The sequence below is a fragment of the Canis aureus genome, chromosome 21, assembly GCF_053574225.1.
Source record: "Canis aureus isolate CA01 chromosome 21, VMU_Caureus_v.1.0, whole genome shotgun sequence".
Classification (NCBI taxonomy): Eukaryota; Metazoa; Chordata; class Mammalia; order Carnivora; family Canidae; genus Canis; species Canis aureus.
The window spans coordinates 33,922,679-33,935,165 of record NC_135631.1 but is presented as its reverse complement, the minus strand read 5'-3'; the positions used below and the strand labels follow the sequence as shown (position 1 = coordinate 33,935,165).

Sequence of the window (12,487 nt, the reverse complement as noted above, 5' to 3'; positions counted from 1 at the left end):
GATAACTGTAAGACATTGATAAAAAGCAATTGAAGATGACATAAATGGAACCCCTTCCATACTCATGGCTTGGAAGAATTAATATCGTTAAAATGGCCATAGTACCAAAAGTAATATATAGATTCAATGTAATACCTATTGAAATTCCAATGACATTTTTCACAGAAGTAGAACAATCTTAAAATTAGCATGAAACCACAGAGGATTCCAAATAGCCAAAGCATTCTTAAGAAAGAAGAACAAAGGCAGAGGCATCATACTTCCTGATTTCAAATTATATTACAAAGTTCTAATATACATAAGAGTATGGTGTTGGCATAAAAACAGACACATAGATCGATGGAACAGGAAGGAGAGCCCAGAAATAAACTCATGCATACATGGTCAGTTAATCTATGACAAAGGAGGCAAGAATATACAATGGGGAAAAGACAGTCTCTTCAACAAATGCTTTTGGGAAAACTGGACAGTCATGTGCAAAAGGATAAACTGGACCACAATCTTACACCAGACACAAAAACAAACTCAAAATGAATTGAAGACTTCATTTTAAGATCTGAGGCCATCAAAATCCTGGAAGAAAACATGGGGGTAAACTTGACATTGTCTTAGCAATGATTTTTTGGATTTGCTATCAAAAGCAAAAGCAAAAATAAACAAGTGAGCCTACATCAAACAAGAAGGCTATACAGCAAAAGAAATCATCAATACAATAAAATAGCAGTCTACGGAATGAGAGAAAATATTTGCAAAGCATATATCTGATAAGTGGTGAAATGTATTTAAAACTCATACAATTCAATAGAAAAAAATCTGATATAAAAATAGGCAGGGTGCAGCCCGGGTGGCTCAGCTGTTTAGCGCTGCCTTCAGCCTAGGGTGTGATATTGAAGACCAGGGATCGAGTCCCATGTCGGGCTCTCTGCATGGGGCCTGCTTCTCCCTCTGCCTGTGTCTCTGCCTCTCTCTCTCCGTGTGTCTCTCATGAATAAATAAATAAAATATTTAAAAAATTAAATTAAATTAAAATACGCAGAGAATTTCAGTAGACATTTTTCCAAAGAAAATGTCTTTCAAAGAAGACATAAAGGTGGCTGACAGGTACATGAAAAAGAAACTCATTATCATTAATTATCGAGGAAATCAAAGCCACAATGAGATATCACCTTACATTTTTTAGAATGGCTATTATCAAAAAGATAAAAGAGATAATAAGTATTGGTGAGGATATGGAAAAAAATTATGCACTGGTGGTAGGAATGCAAGCTGGTGGGGCACTAGAGAAAACAGTACAGAGGTTCTTCAGAAAAAGAAAAGTAGGACTACTATAGATCCAGCAATTCCATTTCTGCATACTTATCCAAAGAAAACGAAATCGCTATTTCAAATAGATATCTGCACCCGTATGTTCACTGCAACCTTATTTACAATAGCCAAGACATGGAAATAGCCTAGGTGTCCATCAAGAGATAAAGAAACTGTATATTGTATATATACCGTAGAATACTATTCATCCCTAAAAAAGAAAGAAATCCTGCCATTTGCTACAATGCGAGTGGATCGGGAGGGCATTACACTAAGTGAAATAAGTTAGAGCAAGACAAATGCTATGTGATAACCCTTGTATGCTGAATCTTTAAAAAATTCATAGAACATATTGGTGGTTGGTAGAGGCACAGGTGGGATGTGGACAAAATAAACAAAACCGGTCAAAAGATACAAACTTTCAGTTATAAAATAAGTAAGTCCTGGGGACATAATATACAACATGGTAATTAGAGTCACAATACTATTTGTACATTTAAAATACATTAAAATACTATTGTACATTTAAAAGTTGCTAAGAGTAGATCTTAAAAAGTTCTTATCACAAGAAAAAAAAAAGATCTGTTATGATGGATGTTAACTGAACTCATCACAGCATTCACTATACATCTATATAAGATCATTATGTTGTAAACTTAAAACTAATGCAGTGTATTTCATTTATCTCTCTCTCTCTCTTTTTTTTTTTTTTAAGTAATGTTCTGCAGAGAGCCAAAATGGCCAAGTGTCTATATTTCCATCCTGCTCAGTCAATAGCAGTGGGCTGCCCTCAGAGGGTGTAGTAGGTGATTCTCTGCTGCTGAGGCAGTAGGAGCCAGTAGCTAGAGGCTGGCTGTGCATCAGATCCGGAAGGTACACTCAAATGTCTGCCAAATAACTAATGTAAATGTTTCAGTTGAGGGCAATTATGAATAAAACTGCTACCATTATATTAATACATAAATGGGAAGTTTAATTCTTTTAAGTGGAATTTTGGAATATCAATAGGCAAATTACCAAGTTGTAGCAGTAAAGTTCAATGCAATGAAAACTACCATCAGAGACCCAACTTAATTGCTCAGGTTATGGGATCTAGTTCTATGGCTACGCCCAGATTTAGGTAAATTTTCCCAGTGATTAGTGACATCTACTGGCATTTCTTGGTATAACAAACAAGAGTTTTAAAATGTTTCATTTTATTTTAAGAAGTATCCGTTGTTAAATTTGTATGAAAGGAAGAGAAATTATAGGCCCGCTGGAAATACTGAACTACTAATTAACCCATTTAAAATCTGTTCAAATAGTGACGTAGGAAACCACAAATGTAATCAGTGAGACAAACAGCTTCTACATTCATAGCCCAGCTGGTCCCAACTAGACTGGATAGCAGATTTTCAGAATGAAGTCCTTGTCTTTTTAATCAGAGATTATCAGAGTCAAAGAATTTAAATTACACACTTCTCCAACCGCAAAGAAATTAGAAATGGCAATCATTTCAGCGTGGAACCAGAAGACATTATTGCTCACCTGAAGGTAGGAATGAGAATGTTTTAAGAACATTTCGTCCAATTACATTAAGAATCCAATTCATTCATAGCCTGCTTTAAATCTTTTAAGCTCTAAATCTCGATTGTTCCTTCGCTTCACTCACCCCTCAAATTAGTTAACATTAGTATTTGGTGTCACTGTTTTATTGAAAGTTCACTTTCAATAGGTCTATTTTCAGATGTATTTACATGTTCATTGATTGAATCAATAACTTATGCTTTATCCACGGTCAGCTGTGCCAGGCCTCTGGATAGGTTAAGAGTATTCCCAGAGAAGCAATAATCTGGGACCCATGAGCTCTGCTCTGTCACTGTCCCTATGAATGCAGGTCACATTTAAGTGCAGGTTTCAATCATCCTGTTGTAAAAATGAGGCAAGAAATGTATTGCTCTTTATAATTATGCCGTTACTTTACCACAGTTTTATAGTAAGTACATTATTATTACAATGCTGAATCATATTGTTAATACTATTTCCTGCTCAATCACATACTTGAATATCGGAAATCAGCAAGATAATGGAATATTTTTCTCTGGGAAATCTGAATCCAGTTAAAGGTTTGAGGTTTATCATAGGGACAGGAGATCTAAGATAGACAGGAATTTTTGATTATTCTGAAAAAATGGCAAAAAATGAAAATACTGATACATGTCATTTAAGAGAAATCTAAACACACAGAGCACTATTAACATTTTAGACGTAAAGGGGGATATTTTGCTCCCTGTTGTAGTACTTTGTAGTCTGTGCTGTTTTTACTTTTGGAGTGTAAAATTAGGGAGGCAAATTATGACATACTTTTCAAAGAGGTGGTATCAGTTATTTTATAAGAAATTTCACTCACTAATGCTATATGACATTTGAGTTGCTAATACTTTGCAAGCATTACTAAAATACAAATTAGATTTTTAAAATAACTTTGAATTTGTAAAGTACTATATTTTTACTACAATATGTAGCATAAATTTTGCTGGGATATTTTTGTGAGACAGCACAAAATACTTTTTATACATAATCATACTTTACTGTAAAATAAAATACAAAAGCATTAAACTTTTCTTCAACACATTGCTCACCTAAATTCTCAAAATTTGGGGGTAACAGTATTATTGAAGAGCCTGAATAAATATTATTTTGATTTTATAGTCTCGATTTTTAAATCTTGAAGTAAAAGATACAGTTCTGGAAATAGGTGATTTTAAACATTAACATAAGCAGAGCAATAAAACTTAAAGACATCAATTAATAGCTTTTAAAATGAATAGCTTTTAAACTTGTTTGGTGTTAAGAATCATAAGAGGGGGATCCTTGGGTGGCTCAGCGGTTTAGCGCCGCCTTCAGCCCAGGGCCTGATCCTGGGGTCCCGGGATTGAGTCCCACCTCGAGCTCCCTGCAGGTAGCCTGCTTCTCCGTCTGCTTGTGTCTCTGCCTCTCTCTCTCTCAGTCTGTGTCTCTCATGAATAAATAAATAAAATATATAAAATAAGAATCATAAGGGGCATTTGTTTAAAATACAGTTTAGTAGGTCTCCTTCCATGACCTGCTGAATTGAAATCCTCAGTGTATGTAAGTAATGATAGGCCAGTGAGCACAGAATCATTTTATGTAAAACATCTGATATAGAGTCCGGCATAAAATAAGGCCTTAAGAAATGTTAGTTGTGATTATTGCATATCATTATCATTATTACAATGATATCAATTCTTATAATTTACATCATTGTTTAAGAAAATGTATTCACAATAGAAAATTTGAATAGTTTTTAGAGCCATAGAAAAATTCAACTGTTGGGGACCCTAGGTGGTGCCGTCCGTTAAGCCATTGACTCTTGGATTTGGCTCAGGGTCACGAGATCCAGCCCTATGCTGTGCTCCATGCTCATGGGGTAATTGGCTTGAGATTCACCCTTCCTCTCCCTTTGCCCCTTCTGCTCATGGGCTCTCTCTCTCTTTCTCTCTCTCTCATAAATAAATAAATAAAGAAAGAAATAAAGAAATAAAGAAATAAAGAAATCTATCTTTAAAAACAACAAAAGAGAGAAATTCAACTGTGGAACAAAAATAAGCTGTATTCATTTTTCTTCATATTTATTTTTATAAACCCTGAAACAGATTTTGAAAGATTTTTTACTTCAAAGAGTTATACCACCATCTTGTGGCAAAATGATTGTAGAGCAAAGACAACACTTCACCAGCTTGGTCCTTAGTTATCATGGAATATAAAGAATTATTTAAGAAGTTACTGTGGCCGAGTTCAAAAAGGGTGTTGCCTGTGTTCTCTAGGATTTTGAGGGAATCTTGTCTCACATTTAGATCTTTCATCCATTTTGAGTTTATCTTTGTGTATGGTGCAAGAGAGTGGTCTAGTTTCATTCTTCTGCATGTGGATGTCCAATTTTCCCAGCACCATTGATTGAAGAGACTGTCTTTCTTCCAGTGGATAGTCTTTCCTGCTTTGTCGAATATTAGTTGACCATAAAGTTCAGGGTCCACTTCTGGGTTCTCTATTCTGTTCCACTGATCTATGTGTCTGTGTTTGTGCCAGTACCACACTGTCTTGATGACCACAGCTTTGTAGTACAACCAGAAATCTGGCATTGTGATGCCCCCAGCTATGGTTTTCTTTTTTAAAATTCCCCTGGCTATTCGGGGTCTTTTCTGATTCCACACAAATCTTAAAACAATTTGTTCTAACTCTCTGAAGAAAGTCCATGGTATTTTGATAGGGATTGCATTAAACGTGTAAATTGCCCTGGGTACATCCACAAAGGCAAAAGAAACAAAAGCAAAAATGAACTATTGGGACTTCATCAAGATAAGAAGCTTTTGCACAGCAAAGGATACAGTCAACAAAACTAAAAGACAACCTACAGAATGGGAGAAGATATTTGCAAATGACATATCAGATAAAGGGCTAGTTTCCAAGATCTATAAAGAACTTCTTAAACTCAACACCAAAGAAACAAACAATCCAATCATGAAATGGGCAAAAGACATGAAGAGAAATCTCACAGAGGAAGACATAGACATGGCCAACATGCACATGAGAAAATGCTCTGCATCACTTGCCATCAGGGAAATACAAATCAAAATCACAATGAGGTACCAGCTCACACCAGTGAGAATGGGGAAAATTAACAAGGCAGGAAACCACAAATGTTGGAGAGGATGCGGAGAAAGGGGAACCCTCTTACACTGTTGGTGTGAATGTGAACTGGTGCATCCACTCTGGAAAACTATGTGGAGGTTCCTCAAAGAGTTAAAAATAGACCTGCCCTACGACCCAGCAATTGCACCGCTGGAGATTTACCCCAAAGACACAGATGCAATGAAACGCCGGGACACCTGCACCCCGATGTTTACAGCAGCAACGTCCACAATAGCCAAACTGTGGAAGGAGCCTCGGTGTCCATCGAAAGATGAATGGAGAGAGAAGCTGTGGTTTATGTATACAATGGAATATGACTCAGCCATTAGAAATGACAAATACCCACCATTTGCTTCAACGTGGATGAAACTGGAGGGTATTATGCTGAGTGAAATGAGTTAATCGGCGAAGGACAAACATTATATGTTCTCATTCATTTGGGGAATATAAATAATAGTGAAAGGGAATATAAGGGAAGGGAGAAGAAATGGGTAGGAAATATCAGAAAGGGAGACAGAACGTAAAGACTGCTAACCCTGGGAAATGATCTAGGGGTGGTGGAAGGGGAGGAGGGCGTGGGGTGGGGGTGAATGGGTAACGGGCACTGAGGGGGGCACTTGACGGGATGAGCACTGGGTGTCATTCTGTATGTTGGCAAATTGAACACCAATAAAAAATAAATTTATTATTAAAAAAATAAAGAGAAAAGCATGAAACTTAAAAAAAGAATTATTTACACAAGAGAAAACAAATGAAGTTCTACAAATATTGATCAAAAAGTGTAAATGAATGAATGAAAAAATAAAATCTCTAAGCAGAGAACTAAAAATGAGAAATACATTTCTAACTTGAGAATTGCAAATCTTGCAGAGGCAGGATCTAGCTGTGAAGTCACTGTCTTGCTCAGTGTGCAAGCTACCGAAGAGCCAACTGAACAGCTGTCGTGGGGCTTCGAAGTCAGTGCTCGCCAGCATCAAGGGTCTGTGTTAGAGGCAACTCAGTTAAAGTAGGACATTGGGGGATCCCTGGGTGGCGCAGCGGTTTGGCGCCTGCCTTTGGCCCAGGGCGCGATCCTGGAGACCCGGGATCGAATCCCACATCAGGCTCCCGGTGCATGGAGCCTGCTTCTATGTCTCTGCCTCTCTCTCTTTCTCTCTCTGTGACTATCATAAATAAATAAAAATTAAAAAAAAAAAGTAGGACATTGGACAAATGTGAAAGCTGATGATGCTTAACAAACAAGTTTGTAGATATATGCATCATATACGTAAAATACACATTCCTAAAACTATTTTATAAGTGTTTTTAAAATCCACTTAGAAAAATATTTAAGATCAAATCCCAGCTTTCTACTTTCCCTTCCAGAATATCTTGATTTTCAAAATGATGGAGATAATTGATTTAGAATGCCAGCACAACTTTCATGGAAATTTTATATTATTTCAATTTTATTTTCAAAATGAATAGTCAAATGAAACATTTATCTAATCTACCACTTATGTGAAATACATTCATTTATCTATCACTATTCTTTTGATAACTTTCATCAGAAAATGTTTTACTACTTTCATCAGCTCAAATATAGATTTTACTATTTACTGGCATTTGTCTTAAAAAAAAAGATTTATTTATTTATTTGAGAGAGACACTGACTGGGGGGAGGTATGAGAGGTAACAGAGGAAAAGAGGATCACAACCTGAGCCTAAACCAAGCCTCTGATACTCAACCCATTGGGCCATCCAGGCACCCCTCTTGTTGACATTTCTCTGATCAGAAGAAATTAATTTTTATTTTTTTTTTTAATTTTTAATTTTTTATTTTTTATGATAGTCACAGAGAGAGAGAGAGAGGGGCAGAGACACAGGGAGAGGGAGAAGCAGGCTCCATGCACCGGGAGCCCGATGTGGGATTCGATCCCGGGTCTCCAGGATCGCGCCCTGGGCCAAAGGTAGGCGCTAAACCGCTGCGCCACCCAGGGATCCCAAGAAATTAATTTTTAAAATCCATTTGGCATAAAATAATTAATTGCTTGTAAGCTCCTATGTTCCTATTTTTCTCTTACTGAAACTTCTCAGAACCCATCTTGACATTTCCTATTTAATTCTCACTCATCAGTATCCAATTATCACTCTGTTAACATATACACCAATAGTGGCTTCTTTAATTTACTTTGCCATGCCAACAATTTGCAGAAGTTTACTCATGAATGTGGGGATGGGGAGGGGAATATTTCCTAATACAGAGCTCCCTGAATTTAGAGAACCATGAAATTCCATAGATTAACATAACTTGAAAAAAATTTCCTTTTCTTCCTAAAAAAAAATTTCTTAAAAATGGAATAGAGAAACCTAAAAGAACATGAAAGGCTTCTCTCTATTGTGTGTGGTGATGTGATGATACAAGACTTCAACGGGGCTTATTTATTACTCAGTGATTATTAAAACTTTGTAGGTGTAGTGTACCAAAGCATCCAGGTATACTGATTAAGCTGCACCTTAGAAATGTGGTTGTTAATGAGCTTTTTGGATAAGGCAAGACAAAAATACTATGGGAATAATTCAATGTATAATAGCAACTACTAGGAGACTTCAAAGATGGGAGAGCTTACTTCTGAGTGTTCCACTCCCAGCTCCTATGCTTTTTCTCCTTGACAATTACTACTGAACACACTGTGACTATTCCCACTTTCTAGAAACTTGTCAGCTGCTGCTGACAACTCATTGCTGTTGCCAGAAGAAAAACAGCTTTTGCTTCTACCCTTCTAAGTTCTCAGCCTTAACAAAAGACTGATGAACCCGAGAACAGCCTATATGTTTTTATTATATAAAGTGTCACGTGACACAGGAGCCTCATAAGGAGTGAGGCCCCAAAGAAGCGGTTAAACCTGAGTGTTTTTATGCTTGGCGTGATGAACAGTGGAAAGTCAGGACACAAGCCTATGAGCTTGATGTGGTACACTGGGGAAAATTGCAAGGCTTGTTCATCCGATTCCCCTCACTGTCATGGAGATAGGGATGTACCTTTCTTCCAGATACAGGGAAGGCACCGTATCATGACGGTTGAGTCAGGGGAAAGTCAGACAGTCCTTTCTGCATAGGCTATTTCTCACATTTGTTCAGCTTAAAATATTCAGTATGCTACAGTGTCATATTCTGGAGTAGTGTATGGAGAACCTTGTCAATATTTAAGACCAACATCCTATATTTTAGGGGGCCACAAATAGATTTATCATAAAATGGTATTTACTCGGTGGCTTCTGGTTCCAAAAGTAAACTGTTCTGTAGACTTTTTCAAAGACATTAAAAGTGTGATATTTGAAGTGAAATCAAATGGGGGGGAGTATTAGCAAAAAAGTGTCTGGGAAAATGCCCTGGGACAACAGGGAAAAAAGGGTGTTTGGGGAAACTGCACAAGTCAGCATGGTTACGGTAGAGAAAGAGGAGAGTAAAACAGAGGCTGAGCAGGGGCTGAAACACGTCAGCCTTGATCAGTTCCATTCTAAAAGCAGTAGAAAACCATTGAAACTTAAAGCTGGGGATGAATGATGAGGTTTCTCCTCTAAGTGAAAGTGTCCTTCAAACAGTTCCTTAGTGCCAAGTGGCCATGACTTGTGGCTCATCTCCAGGACACCTGCTTCCAGAGTTCATGGATCGGGTGCGGGCATGTGACTAATAGGGCAGCAGACCCACAAGTGGCAGGTAACAAATGAACATGGGGCCAGTCTCCATAAGATTAAGTAGGCCAAACCCATCCACTGTCTCAGGAATTTCAACTAATACATAAAGATACAATTCCAGTTACTAGAAGCTATCGTAGTAGCTGAGGATCTATCCAGAGGAGTCATGACTAGTTGGATTAAAGACTTAAACGTGAAACCTAAAATCATAAAACTCCCAAAAGAAAACAGGTAGTAATTTCTTTGAAATTTGCCATAGAAACATTTTTTCTGCATATGTCTCCTTAGGTAAGGGAAACAACAGCGAAAATAAACTATTGGGACTACACCAAAATAAAAAGCTCTTGCTTGCATGGTTAAGGAAACCACAACATGAAAAGGCAACCAGGGCACATGAGTGGCTCAGTCAGTTAAGCATCCAGCTCTTGATTTTAGCTTAAGTCATGACCTTGGGGTCATGAGATCAAGCCCCAGGTTGGGCTCCATGCTCAGCACAGAGGTTGCTTGGGATTCTCTCTCTCCCCTCCCTCTCTCCTCTCCCTCTACTCCTCTCTCCTCTCCCTCTATTCCTTCCCCTGCTTGCAAACTCTCTTGCACTCTCTTTCTCTAAATAAGTAAATAAAATCTTTTAAAAAATGAGAAGGTGACCTACTAAATGGGAGAAGATATCTGCAAAGCATGCAGGGAGCCCCATGTGGGACTCGGTCCCAGGACCCCGGGGTCATGCCCTGAGCCAAAGGCAGATGCTCAACCACTGAGCCCCCCAGGTGTCCTTAGGATTGGGATGTTCTTAAACTGCAGTCTATTTTCTTTTTTCTTTTTTTTTATTTTTATTTTTTATTTTTTAATTTTTTTTTATTTATTTATGATAGTCACAGAGAGAGAGAGAGGCAGAGACATAGGCAGAGGGAGAAGCAGGCTTCATGCACCAGGAGCCTGATGTGGGATTCCATCCCGGGTTTCCAGGATCGCGCCCTGGGCCAAAGGCAGGCGCCAAACTGCTGCACCACCCAGGAATCCCTATTTTCTTTTTTCTACAGGAATTGCTTTGTGGTTCTTTTAGGACAACCTGAGCAGGATATCGGCAGTGTTGGAAGACATAAAGATTGATTTGGGTTTATATTAAGTGCAATTTTCTTTAATGGAAGACTTTTCTCATGCCCCCCAGCTACACTGTTTGTAGAAAGAGACCTTTTGTGGAAGACAAAGGTATAAGTTTTGGGAGGTGGAAGGAGGGAAGTGTACATTACATTTCTACGGATCTATATGACTCCTACCTATATATTGCTATATAGATGAATAAAAACCTAAAACACTTTGAATACAGATTATTAAATTACGGACAGAAAATTATAAAAGCAAAAAGCTGAAGACCACAAGCTGTCAGAAAAATTGGACTAAGCCTCAGTAATCATTTAAGAAATAAATCACAAATAGATCACAGTAGAAAGGCTTCATCTCTGAGGGACTCCTGAGTGCACATTTTGTGTATCTTTCCACCAGTGGGATCATCACTGACCAACGTGTTCTTGTTACTGCAGTGGGTATAATCATGCAAGATGTTTTCCACAACCTTAGGCTGAACCCAGGGGGCTCCACCAGAGGGCATTGTTCACAAATGCTGCAGCAGGGCAAGCACGTAGTCGCGCAAACACTGTACAAACATGCACTTTATAGACTGTAAACATGTAGACTGCAAAATACTGTACAATACATACATACTGTATGTAGACATATACTTTATTTTTATAGTCTATACGTTTACGATATGTATAGTATATAGAGTATGTAATTCACAGTATATGTGTATACACATGAACTGTAAAATACATATACAGTGTAAATATATACACATGTATACATATATGTGTTGGTTTTCTGTACATATGTAAACACATAGCTATACGTATACACATACATGTTTTTCTGTGTGGGTATGTGAAGATGGATCTGGAATTTCCAGCCCGTTTCAGTCTCAGATCCCTTTCCCTTTGCAGTGGGCTATATTCAGGTAATTAATAGAACAAGATAATATCATCGAATTCATGCTCCTTACACTAAAAAAGGAGGCCATAAGAAACAGAAAGCTATTTTTCTGGAGAGAGATTAATTATTGAGTAAGATATTTAAAATATTTAACTACAGAATGTTTTTTTTTTTTACTGATTACAATTTTTAAAAATGCTTGGCTAATGTTTCTTCCATTATGAGCTGCTTTATTTAGTCAAGAATTTGGGGGAAAGAAAAACACCCCACATTTTTCATGCCAAGTTAACAGCGTATCTCAGGAGGACAAGTGATTGTGTGAAAAAGCAGCCACGGCTTGATAGGGGTTCTTAATAATGAATTCCAAAACAGCATTGGAACAAAACAAAACACTGAATAATACTAACTTTGCTTCTTAGGCCAACGTCTTAAGATGTTTATGTTATACTTAAAAAAAATATTCCTGGTGTCAAATTTATTCAGGGAATATGGGGAACCTGTTAGAGAGGCCAACTCCTTCATAAAGATTTGTCTGCCCAGGATCTCCTGGTCTCAGAGAGCTTGTGAACCAGTCCTCCCCTGGGGCTGGGGTCAGGGCCCTCTGCATCCAAAGGTCAACCTTATGACAACTGGAAGAAAAACTCCATGAGTTCTCTCTCACCTTCCAACTCAAGATTCCAGCAGTCACTCTCAACGATTCTGAGAAGCATGGGTTCGAGTTTTTCGCTTTCACACGCAGATGGCCCTCAGCCCTGAACCTGTCCGGTTGCACATGGAGACCGAAAACGTTAGCTCGGATCAGGTAAACGTTAACACATGGAGGGCAG

The 12,487-nt window shown here is 37.9% G+C and overlaps 1 long non-coding RNA gene across 3 annotated transcripts in view; it reads left to right on the top strand.

The window, feature by feature from the left end:
* The first annotated feature begins 2,650 nt into the window (after positions 1-2,650).
* LOC144292897 (uncharacterized) overlaps positions 2,651-12,487 on the top strand; it is a 27,801-nt gene continuing 17,964 nt past the window's right edge. For 2 of the 3 annotated variants that reach the window (XR_013360296.1, XR_013360297.1), the window contains exon 1: positions 2,651-2,838. This is a non-coding gene — a long non-coding RNA (uncharacterized LOC144292897). The remainder of the gene's footprint in view (positions 2,839-12,487) is intronic. The other variant, XR_013360293.1, reaches the window with a different exon arrangement.